The sequence below is a fragment of the Sardina pilchardus genome, chromosome 11 (genome assembly GCF_963854185.1).
Source record: "Sardina pilchardus chromosome 11, fSarPil1.1, whole genome shotgun sequence".
Lineage (NCBI taxonomy): Eukaryota > Metazoa > Chordata > Actinopteri > Clupeiformes > Clupeidae > Sardina > Sardina pilchardus.
In genome coordinates this window covers 19,571,835-19,584,921 of record NC_085004.1, presented here as the reverse complement: position 1 = coordinate 19,584,921, position 13,087 = coordinate 19,571,835, and the positions used below count along the sequence as shown (strand labels likewise).

Genomic DNA, 13,087 nt, shown 5'->3' with positions numbered 1-13,087 from the left:
ACTTGGCATGTTGGATGGAGTCTTTAATTAACTCTGGTCTAATCCTGTTGCTCTGACTAACCACTCATCCTTGCTGGCACTCAGTCCTGGCTTCACACACAAACAGCGGCACAGGTACCAGCTTTTTATCTGTCACAGGGACCAGCGGAGCCCATCTCCCTCCTTAGGGCCCAGTGCCATTCCCCCTGGTGCCAGTGTGCGGTGGCAAGCTGCCCTGCCAACCATGCCCGTGCCCATGTCCATGCCAGGCTGTTATGAGACGCCCAGGTCCTTGAGTGATGAGACTGTGCGCGGTGCGCTTTGATGCAAGACCCTCCAAAGAGGGGATTGCGCTGAGAGACACCCTGATCAAATCTGCCCACTACCCATCACTTCTGCTCAGGAGCCAGACAAATGAAGGTCAAGCGGAGGAAGAAAGGTCCCTCTGACCAGGTGCAATCTAAAGTGTCTCGAAATGTACTTAATGTCAGGCCCACGCAAGCAGAATGGCAAAGACCATTCAGCGGATCTCAAGGCAAAACCTGGAGAGCATCTTGCTGAATGGGAGTGTTTGCTTGCCGTTCTTTCACTCTGTTGCCAAGACGTTTGTTCTGTGATTTTCATTCCAAACGGTCACAGTGCTAAAGTCGCTGTTGTTCTCCTTCCACATGCTCCTTTTGTTATTGTTATTTTCAAGACAAGAGACACATGTCTTGTCATCAGTGCAAGTCAGTTGCCTTGTCATCTCTACGAGATGTATTTGAGGTGAACTCTTTCCATCAGGGAACTTGTTCCTGTTCACACAGATATGCTGTACGCCGAGATGCCCAAACATACTGTACATGTTCTTCCCTTTTGATATCCAAAAAACTGCTGCCAGACAGCATCTCAGACTGAGCACAGCACCTTTCCACTGTTAACCCCCCAAACAGTCTCAAAAGCAGTGGTGCATCAGCACGCACACACACACACACACACACACACACACATATACAGACCAGACTCTCGTGAATTTTCCCAGGTTGCCTCTTGGCTAATCCTCCCACGGCAATGCCTCAAATTACATCGTTCTTCACATTCTTAGCATTCATATCCTCTTTCTTTACCTTCTTTAATGCCAAACAAAAACCCTTAAATGTCACAAAAGCTGCTTTAGTGCCACTGAAGGCCTTTTTTCACCGACAGAGAACCGGCTCCGTTCCCGTTCGCGAACCAACATTTGAACCGTTCGTCGCGTTTTCACCAAACAAAAGCCGGTTCGGAACGTGGCACCTTGGTTTGGAAGTTGAACCAAAAAATAGTTGTTTTTTCCTGCGAACCGGAGTGGGCGTGTCATTGCGTCTTTCAGAGGGAAGAAGGCTAAAAGCATGAGTTTTCCGTCCATATCAACTGTTGCCATGAGTAAACAAAACGATTCAACTAGCATTACACTGCAGACGTTGACTAGCATTTTAAACAGCTAGTTTCTGCCGTTTTTATGGGACAACTGGTCATATCATTCTCCCGTTTATGCATCTCATTAACTTTTGATTTTGCATGCACCACCCATTGTTGATGACACATCCTTGGTTCTGTTCAGAACTGGTGTAAATGCAGGCTGGTTCACTAGATAGCACCACGGTTCAAAGAATTCTGAACAGCACCAGTTCAACACCAGGTTCGTTCTTGGTGAAAAAACGCCTTGAGAGGGCCGGCCCCAGAAATCAGGTTCCTCAAGTGAAGGACCCAGGGTGATGTTTAACACGGCGTTCACACTGTCCACGTCCGTCAACGGATCTCATTGACTTTGCATGGGGCGGACTCGAAATGAATTGTGGGTCCGTCCGTTCCTTCAGCTCCGCTGCCTCCGTCAAAACAGTTGAGAAATGTTCGACTTTTCAGGCAGCAACGGATCCGTCAGCCAATCAGCTAGCGTGTATGCAAATATACATCCGGCAGACAGGCATTCCGAGATCCGTCGACGGACGTAGACAGTGTGAACGCGCTGAAAGAAAAGTATGGAAACATAGGGGAGAGTTCCAGCAGTCAGACGTACGTAGAGCCAGGCTAGCTATGCATGAGAGACTCAAGATGCTAAGATAATCAGACACGGATGGTGGTCAGTGAGTACAGGTGACCAGTGTAAGCTGGGAAAGAGTGTAAGCAACAGAAGGAGCAGATGACCGGTACACAGGCCTATACGGCGAAATAGGAGACTGGTTATAACAGGTGAGACGGACATGTAAGGCTGGAAGGTAATCAAATTCATATCATAATGTATGGACGACAGGAAGAGTCGAATGTCTAATATGTGGCATGGCAATACAGGCTGACGTGACAGCAGTGTTGGAGGAAGAGGAAGGGGAAGAGAGTAATGGCATCCAGGCGGGCATCAAAGGGAAGGTGGGTGCCGGTTGCAGCCAAGGAACGACAGACAGGCGTATTTTTGGATGACAGAGGGGCCCGGGCGGAAATGGAGACGGGAGCAAGCGAGGGAAAATAAAAACGCCCACTCGCACGTTTGCCTTTTTATAGGGGTGGTAAGAGAATCTGCTCTGCATGCATAATTCAGGGGATCTCCCTCTCTAAATAACCGCCTCGTGAGGATTGTCTGACATCCCAGATGAATAATTAACAGGTGACCTTTTGTCCTTATGAGACAGCGATGGACCAATGGCATTTACCTGAAGAGATAGTGCCCGAGAACCAAGGGCACCCTCAGGAACATAGGCATGGCTTAAACCGAAACAAAGATGAGGCAGCCTGCAAATTGAGCTAATGAATGAATGAATGAATGAATGAATGAATGCTCTGACAAATACTCTACTACACATTATGTGGCATATGTACTACACTTGGCTATAAAGTCCCGACTGCTGCAGAAGTTTAAAATGACAAGTTTGGCTCTTCGGACTTATATATACTGTGCATTGGGAGGGTCATGCAATAAAAGAGACTAAAGCAAGAGAGGGGGGGGAGAGGGGGGGGGAGAGAGAGAGAGAGAGAGAGAGAGAGAGAGAGAGAGAGATGCTCAAGCAGTGACTAGCTACCTACTCCTACTTACACTATATTAAAACTGTGGGCTTTCTTCAGAGTAGTCATTGTTTATGCTGTACTCTCCACCATGCGCACCTCTGCTCTTCAGTGTTAGAATAGGCTTCATACATGACTTACATAGAGATAATATAGTGCTGTAGTATTGGGGAGGATGTGAAGGAGGTCATGAAGGTCACACTTTGTAGCACCTGGAAAGGAGCTCCTGCCCTGGAGAATGATGCAGATGTGACCCTCACACCCCACTGTGACTATACTCCTTCAGGCCAGCCTGCTCTTGCTATCTCATCACTACTCACTCTGAATTTGGCCTCTCCCTCCCTCTCTGTCTGTCTGTCTGTCTGTCTCACATCTGTCTTTGCTCCACATTTGGGTCTGGTGAACTTCTTTTTCATTAGCTGTGAGTGAAAGATGCCAGTATCTCATATTCAATAGGGAGCTGTTATCTTTTATGGGATATAATAACTGATTCATTCTGACATAAAAAAAAAAATAGATTTGACATAATTCTAATAGGCATAGTAACAGTCAGCCACCTCTCAAGAAACGGTGCATAGATTACATGTTCCATTTGTTATGGCTGGTTTGGTTATAACCTTGAGCTGTCCCAGATGGAAACTCCTACTCACAATGAACTGTCAGCATCCCAGAACCAGTGTGGGTCTTTTGAGAAGTACAGCGTTAAAAAACTTTGATAACCAGAGATATCCCAGACTGCCTATTGACCAGACTCAACACACACACACACACACACACACACACACACACACACACACACACACACACACACACACACACACACACACACACACAGTGGCCATTGTTCCCTGTGCCACATTGAGCGCAGCTGAGCGGTTTCCGGAGAGATCTGGGTGACCGTGCGCACACACAGCACTTAGTGTACAGGGAGCAGCGCGATTCCTGGCCTGAAAGAATGCCCCCGAGTGTTGGAGACATGATGCATATTTATATCTGCTGGAGGAATAATTCATTGTGATCAGAAAGCTGATGATACACTCATTCCTCTCAGAGTGTATGGGGCGTAATGAAAATAGCATAGCACGGGTGCTCCCTCTTCTCTGTGCATTTCTCTCTAACTGCGATCATGCCATTCTCTCTGTCTCTCTCTTCCTATCCTTGTTTCCTTTTCCCTATCTCTGTCTTGTTAACTGTCTTGTTCTGCCTCTCTCTCTCACTATTTCTTGGGCTTTTTACCTTTATTTGGATAGGATAATGAAGACTGGCAGGAGGTGAGTGGTGGAGGGAGAGATGGAGTGGGAACGGGATATGGCCGCAGGTTGAATTCGAACCTGGGTCCCCATGGGCACTTGGACCCGTACATGGTATGGGTGGGTTGCTGTATAGCCTGTTGTGCCATAGCACCCCCCCCCCCACCTCACTCTTAATCCCTTCTCTGATTCCCCTTCACTCCTTCCGACTATATTACAATGCAGAGAGGTCAAAACAGAGAGGGGAATAAAAAAAAACCGTCTAACCGTCCATTTCTCCTCATCTCTCTTCCACCCCGCTCTCCGTGACCACTCCTCTCATCCTCCACCTTTATATTTCTCACTCCACTTCTCTCCCGTGACGTTCTCCGTCTCCTTTCCAACTCACACACCCCACCCACCCACCTGCCGGCGCTGTGGTTTCCAACCCGAGGTGACGAGGCGTGGTTATCTCCTTGTGGCTGCTGGCTGTTTGTTGCCAAGTTCACTGCCCTTTATTGTCAGGAGGTTTCTCTTGACTGGACGTGGCTGCTAAGCCTTGAGAGAAGCTTAACCTCTCCAGTCGCCGCCATTTCGTTTGGAAAACTAATGTCTCGTCCCATTAACCAAACATTGCATCCTTGCCTGCATGAAGCGCACTGTGACATAGCACTTTTGTAAGAGGTGCAGTCTACCATTCTAATCCTAAGGACTCTTTGGGGGAGAGTGATGACCCATAGGGGCTCATGAACAGGCCCCCAGAGTGTAGCACTGTAGCTGCCTGGAGGCTCTAACTGTTCGAGCTAAGCAACTCGAGTAAAGTAAAACAGTGTAAAAAAAAAAGTGGAAATGTGCGGTCATCTTTTTCCACGGCCTCTTATAGGAGTGTCACCACGCTGATTTTTCTACTGCTCTGAAATGTCCGGAAGCCTGATCTACTGGTTACTAGTGGAATATTTGCATGTCACTAACCCCAGGAACTGCCTCTCTTCCCCCTCGTTGAAAAACAGTTCACATAACATGCAAATTGCAATTTATAAAACCCTAAAGCACGTTTCCTATGTCCCACGCACGCTATTTGTTTATCAAGCATCGCCCTTGGCAAAATAATGATGTCCGCAGACAAGGTAGAGTATGTTGCATGAATTTATGAAAGTATGATTTATTGCAACATCGAAGAAGTTGAATTTGAATTTTTTTCCCCATCGAACTTCAGATCCGCAACCCGATCATAGTGCAGTTATACTGTAGCCGATAGAGGGCCACAAAGTGAATGCAGAAGTGAGGAATCATTATTCTAAGCTACAAAAAACTGTTTAGTAAGGTCTACATAGCTGGACAACTTGGAAAAAGTTTAAAATGGCAACTTAGTTCTTTACTTTTGCAGTAATCTCCAATATCCAACTCTGTATCTTTGGTGGTTAATAATGAACATGAAGAGATTTATCCTTAATGCAACAACAGCTTGACAAATATATTTATTAAATGCAAATATCTACACCAGGACAGCTGTCTTCCTGCACAGAAATCTGCTGAAAAAGTCATTATGGAAACCTGTCTCTTACATGCAATACTGGTTTCATGTTGAATATTAGAATTTCATAGGTTGTAAATATAACTCGATTGTAATTCAGAGTGCATTCTCCTTTACATAATTCCTTCCTCTGCCTCTCTTGGTTATTTTATAAACGTATCCAAGCCGAGTCACTGAAGAACATAGAAGTACATCATCCAAATCTGCACCATGACAGCTCAGAGATAAAGAGGTCGAGGAAATACAAGGTGAAAAAAAAACACTATGCACACTCACCCACACACATATAGACATGATGATATGCATATCAATGATACACAGTTTTGATTACAAGCATCATGCACACACACACAATCTCTCACACACACACACAAAATAAAACGTACAATGTAATGTACTTATCGCTCCCTATTTCTTCTGCAGACACATAATGTACATGCACACAAATGTGTGCGCGCGCACACACACACACACACACACACACACACACACACATCCTCTGCTCCCAGCTGGCCTTGGACACCTCTCATCCTCAGTTCCGTGGAACTGACGTACCCTCCACAGCCATCTGGAGTGCCATGTCCTGCCTTGGCTGGTGCTATGCCAACGCAGGCACGGGGGCCTCCAGTGTAGGCACAGAGTCTTCGAGCACAATCTGTACCAAACAAATCACGGCTATGTGTGTGTGTGTGTGTGTGTGTGTGTGTGTGTGTGTGTGTGTGTGCGAGCGAGTGAGCAAGAGAGAGAGAGAGAGAGAGAGAGAGAGTGTGCATGCACCAGCAACTGATGATGACGACGCATTCTCGTGCCATGAAATCATGAGGACCTTCTTTGAACCCATTGGAGTGGTAGACTTTTTAGAAAGTATACTGTACGTTCCATGTACAAAGTATATGAAGCCATTCTTCCTTCATACTTGTTAATCCCTCACCCATCATTTTACGGCTGCAAAGCAGTCGGGCTCAGAATGTTTTAACATCTCAAATGTTCCACATTTCTGTTGCACCTCTGCCTGCAGTGCCTGATGCTCTTCATTGCCATGCCATCCAAGAATTCTCTTGTGTTGGTTTTTTTTTTTTTTGCTATCTCCTTTCCATCATCCTCCCTCAGGCCATTTTCAATCTGCAAAACGTATTTATTGTGAAGCAGAGTGCAAATTTAATGAGAGCAGAAATATCAGCCCAAAACTTCACATAGTCCGTCAGTGTGTTGGGTGTGATCCCCTGAATGTCCTATCCATCTCACTATTAGAGCACACTCGCATCAACTTATTGAAAGCAGTATATTAGGCAATGATATCTATGTCAGCATTGTATCGCCTACCTTCAAAGCTTAGCCGTTATTCAAAAACGTTGGGCATGCAAAACATCTACCTGTCTAGTCTATTTGCCTTTCTTTCTCTGAATCTCTGAGTGTTAAGCATTAGGGTGTTAATACTCCACGAGGGGGACTATTGAGGCCTGTGGTTGGGAATTTTGGCCTGAATATTTCCCTGAAAGGAAATATACTGTATGTGTGCTCTTGCGTAGTTTGGGACTACTTCAAGAATCTCCATAGAGAACTGCTGTTCATTGGGTGCTTGACTGGTATAATAATTCTATGTTGTTTTGAATGTGCTTTATTACTTTTTAACCACTTCTAAACTATTGTCCTTTTATGCTTTTTATGTACTATTACATTGTGTGTTTTATGTTTTCTTTTTTAGAATTTGAAACTATTCTTTGAGTATTGCCCTTCTATGCTTTTTTTTAGCTAATCGTGTTCGCTTGTGTTTAAGTAAAGCACATTGAATGACCTCAATGCATATATAAATAAACTTGACTTGACTTTGTGTAGCTATATTACCATGGCTCAATGTAAACAATATGTATCCTATAAGCTACAGTATGACACTTCTCAACAGCCAGTTTTTGCTCTGTTCCTCACCCCAGGCCACCTTCTATCCCTGCTGAACTAGCATCATCATGCTCCTCCCACCCTCGTTAAAAAAAAAGAATAACAATAATAATGCTGATTAATCACATTCCGTAGTGACCTTTGACCCAGTTCAGTTCTGGCTACAGTGACTGAAGGAAGCTGATGATAAAGCGCTGCTTGGTCTAGTCTAGTGAATGGAACATGCCCAGATGGAACTGTTGACAGCAGCATGTTCTTTGCGATTTCTGCAGTAAGGAATCTGGTGTGGGAGTCTGATGTATCACCTCAATGCAAGCAAACAGGAAGGTACTACTAGTGAGCACAGATGATAATTCACTATAGTTCATCTTCCGGAATTTGCACAAAGGAAAATAGCATAATAGACAAATAGCATAATAAAAGAGCATGTTTGATGACGCCTCTGGCCAGGGTGCTGAAGTGCTTCTTGGAGTCATGCTGGAGTCGACTGCGCAGGCAGGAGTCGAGGAGGCTTCCGCCATACACCCCTGTACTCTTTCACTATTATATGGAAGACTGAAGGTGTGAGAGGTGGTGGGTTGCAAGCGGAGTAATGCTGATGCTGCAACTGAGGCAGGTAAACTGCAAATAAGTAACCTGACTGATTGAAGAAGGAGGCGTTTGAGGCCCAAACCCGAACTAACCAACAAACATTATCAGAAATATTATCGGTAACAAGTCTCTTGCTTGATGTTCAGGAATGGACAACTAACCAAGAAATCAAGAAATAATCAAACAGAGATTGTAGTGGTATAGTTGATTGATAGCAGTCACAGATTGATCCGCTTTCAAAAATGTTTTTTTTTTTTTATCTTCATGCAATTACTTGATTAGTGCCTTGCTCTACGTGTTTTCTTTATAGTGAGGTGCTCTTTTCACTAACATGGGTGCATAAAGGTGCATTCAGTTGGTGTTTTGGCAGTTGGTCTGTTTTACATATTTGTTCATTCAAAAAAGAAACTTAACTTCCTTTTTAATACAGACTGTGCAATTGGTGTGAATGACACTATTTACTTTGTCTTTTTAACATAGGCTACTGTAGGTGGCGTCAGTATATTTTTGTTGGTGTAGCTAAGCTATTGCTATGATACAAACAGGTGTTGCTCAACCGTCTCTGATCTGATGCAGCCAAGCTCAGTTTTCCGACTAGAAGCTAGCAACACACTGGTTTGCAATCTTGCGACTGGCAGCGCTGACAGGAGGAATTAAAACATTGATTCAATAACCATATTCAAACATAACTAAAATTATTCCGAATCTTTATTACTAAAAAAAACCCCAAAAAACCTCGAACCAACTTGATGTTGCTTTGGTGTTACTAATCAAAATCTTGGTGTTGCTAGTGACAGCAAGCAACACCCTGGCACATGCGTTATTTTGAGGAGAGGAAAGTCAAGAAGGTGTACATATCCTGAATTACTTACTCCTGGTTTGTCCTAGTCACTACTAATCCTGGCTTGGTGTTCACAAAGCATCTTGAGCTAGACAACACTAAGCCTCACTGTATCTCTTATCTTGGATATTCTCACTCTCTCTACCGAAACCGAGACCACCTCCTCCAATTAAACCGATCTTTGGGGGGTGACACTCCACGTTCCAATTCAAAGAGCCAGGTGTGAAAGCGTGCTAAAATAGAGATTTTAAAGGACAAACACATTTGTCATGATGTATGTGTGTGTGTGCACATGTGTTTGAGTGTGTGTGTATGCAAGTGTTTATAGATGTAAATTGATGCTAGTGCAGTGTGTTTGTGAGTGTGTGTCTGTGTGTGTCTGTGTGTGTGTGTGTGTATATAGGTGCGCTTATGGGGTGGTGGTGTGTGTGTGAGTGGCTGGATGTCGGGTCAATTTTTGGTAGCCATCCTGAAATATGGCCGCCATCTTTAATTTTTCAGTGGCCAATTTAGCGATTTTTAACAATCGTGCCAAAATGTGGTGCTTGTATCACTATTTGCATGATTTTCCTTTTATCTGCCTAGCTACAGCTAGTCCAGTAGGAACCATTTGATACCACCTGTATTGTTATAAACATTGGATAATAACGTCCACCATCATCATCAAACAAAGCTTTTTTTTTTTTTTAAATCTGATACCATATGGCGCAGTCCACCTTACCATGATCGCAAAATTCATACTGTAGTTTACCCATCTCTTATTTTACCACACACCTGGCTATGACAGTGTTTTGTCGGGGTGCATTGCAGCCTTGCAGTGACCTTGTGTCTGCCCATGGAAGAATGTAAACATGAACAACAATGCTGTGCGAGATTTCTCTGGGCCTGTAGTACAGTCAGGGACTACTACAGTAGTAGTTCAGTGTTACAGTATAAAAGCAATCATTTTACAAATATTATTATGCTACATAAAGCAGCCATTTGTTTTGTATAAAGCCAACAAGTTAACTCGAGGTCAACATACCTCCCCACCCATCAACAACAGCAGTATAGCCCTTTCAATATTTGTAAACATCCAGAGCCTACATGTAGTTGCGTGCTCGCGCAGACCGGCGTTTTGAGCTGTCAAGGTTTTCATTGTCACCCCAGGACTGCAAACTACACTCTTAGAAAAAAAATTTGCTATATAGAGGCAAAAATGGTTCTATAGCATGCTTCATGTTTGTTCATCAAGTTCATCAAAGGGAAAAAAGCAGGGTTATTTTTAGCCTGCATGGTTCTATATAGTACACCAAGAACCCTTTTTTTTACAAGAGTGTGCCTTAATAAATTAGTCTTACAGTAGCTAATGCCGATCATCTGCCTGAGTCTGAACTAATAATAAAATGGGTAGACGTCTACTGGCCCGCCATATACGGCTATCTGGTTGACAAGCCCAGTGTCTACACGTAATACAAGCATTATGTTTCCTGACGTTTCCTTGACGTTTCAGTCAATTCACACACACACACACACACACAATTCAGTGGGATGAAAAGTTTTCTGACCCCAATACAGTAGGTGTGCACAATGTTCTGTGACGTAGACCATGAAGGGATCAATATGGCATTGACACAGCTACAGTAACTACTTAAATTAGCCTTCATGTCTGCTCTACAGTAGTGTGGGGAATCAAGTGTTTGTCCCTGTTAGTTTGTGGGCTATTACAAGCTAGCCACAAGCTGCTGGTGAGGGCATGCGAAGCGCAAAATAATGACACAGACAACCTTCATTATACAAAAATGGTGTTACAATCCTATACAACGGCATCCACTGATCTGACAACCCAATATTTATCAATCGAAGGAGTTACCGTTTGTGTGTCTTGTTGAGCAAATTAATTGGCTCATGTTTGTACTATTCTTTGACACACATCTCACTCGTTCTTTCACAATTCCCATTATCAGCTGTTTAAAACTACAAATATCATTCCTTAAAACACCTTAAAAACAAGTTATAGCCTTCAGGTTCTCCATAGAGTCTGGGATACACTGGGTGACAGTGGGCCTACTCCTTACAGATCCCAGGAACAAATGCCAACCAGTCTATAAGACAAACCATGACTCAGTACAGCAGTATTTTGATGGTCTTAATAAAGATATGAATAACACATATTTTCAGTGTGTTTGCGTGTGCCACACACACACACACACACACACACACACACACACATAAAGCCAACATGTGTCAAAAGTGCAAAACGATTTTAAGATGGCACTGACGAGATAATATCAAATATTAGAACTATCATGTGCTCTTAAAATAAATGTGGCACACAGCTGTCATATATCCTTGCAATGTCTTCTGTTGGTTTTGATAAAACAAAATTACACTCATCTGTTTAAAATCAGATCGCAGGCTAATTAGGAGTTAAAAGTCCAAGATACGAATTTATCGGTGCACTCGTGGGGTAACATGTGGGGACGGGGAACCCATACATCTCCAAACCAATCTCTCACAATAATTCAACGGAAGTGGATAACCACAAAGATCCTATACAACTGCCTCATCCTATCCGATTCCACAGGTCAGGTATGCCACCACACCATTAGTGGAAGTCAGAAAAAGGTTTAGTGTATGCACATATCGGTCCTTAAGCTTGGTCGCTAGCAAAGTAGGTCCCCATTGAGCAATACACCGTTTCTGGATCATTAGCCTAGTCTTAATATTGAATTTAAGAAGGCTATCAAATGGACTATAAGTTACTTTTACTGAGTCTCGCAAACTTGTTTCACTTTATAATGCCTATTACACCAAAGTTCACAAGCAGGTTGACGTATAATGCGTTTCTGACTTAAATAATGTTTAACAAAACACTAAAACATACGGTACAGTCCGACAATAAGCAACCCAGCTCAAGCGTATTACCGTTCTCACAGATCCAATCCAATTCAAGCTTATCTGTGAGAACTATCTTAGAGTGCTGATAGCCTACATTAGGGCTACACCACACTCAGCGAGACATGTTTCTAAAGACATGCGACTTCAATAAATAATCCACACAACGTGAGAGTGTAGTAGCCTAGTAAAGCACTCACCTGTCCAGACACAATAACTGTGCCGATGAGTCTAATCAGCTTCGCGTCTCCGTAGCTAAGTCCCGCTAGATAAAGATCAGCGGCACCCGTGAGGGATGTGTCGGTTTCATACCATGGAGTGGGCGCTTACAAATCACCGCCGTGCATCAAGTACTAAAAAATGTTCAGCTTAATATTGAAGCCTCGCGGTCTGTGTTGATTTGTAGAATTCTCAGGTGAATAAAAGGAAGTGCTGTGACAGTACAGTAAATCAGGTGGGAAAGTGTACCCGTCTAAGTGCCAGCAAAATTGCGCATCCCTCCGGTATGTCGTTGCGTTATATCCCTAAAAGTCTCTGAGGCGCAAGAAGCTGTCGATGTCTCAAGGCAACACTGCAAAAACAGACTTCGGAATCTCCGACGTCGTAGAAAACCGTTCAACAAATTATCTACGAACCCCTTCCTTATCACGCTTAGTTTTGCACGCACCATCTGAAGTGGAAGAAGACGGAGCGAGAACGATGGATACTCTGCTGAAAGTCGCGCATCATTCGGATGAGCGGAACAAACGAACAGAGAAACTGGGAGCGGTTATGTCCACGTCCTGAGCACGACTCGATGCCCAGCGAATGCCAGGGAATCGGTTTCACGTCTAAGTTTATATCCAGAGAGCGAGATGCTTCGGGTCTCCGCCGGATCAATTCTTGTCTCTGAACGTAGTGTAATGGATCCACCCACCCGTTTTAGACAGCAAGCGCTGTACTATAACAATAGCAACAATAATCGTGTTAAGTAGCCCTTCAAATTAGATATAATTTTACGAGATAATTGATGCAGTGTCTTAAAACTTCCTTGTTTTTTTTGCAGCACATAAACGCCTGTCTTCGTGCACTTATGAAATACTTAATGAAATAATTAAATATATTTTTGAGCTGTTTTTAGGCAATAAC

General features: G+C 43.7%; 1 protein-coding gene across 1 annotated transcript in view; it reads right to left on the bottom strand.

The window, feature by feature from the left end:
- Window positions 1-12,750, bottom strand: part of LOC134095185 (carbohydrate sulfotransferase 8-like) — a 172,236-nt gene extending 159,486 nt beyond the window's left edge. Inside the window, exon 1 of the mRNA XM_062548593.1 lies at window positions 12,160-12,750. The gene's annotated coding sequence lies outside the window, so the exon portion shown is untranslated. The remainder of the gene's footprint in view (window positions 1-12,159) is intronic.
- Between the last annotated feature and the right edge of the window lie 337 nt (window positions 12,751-13,087).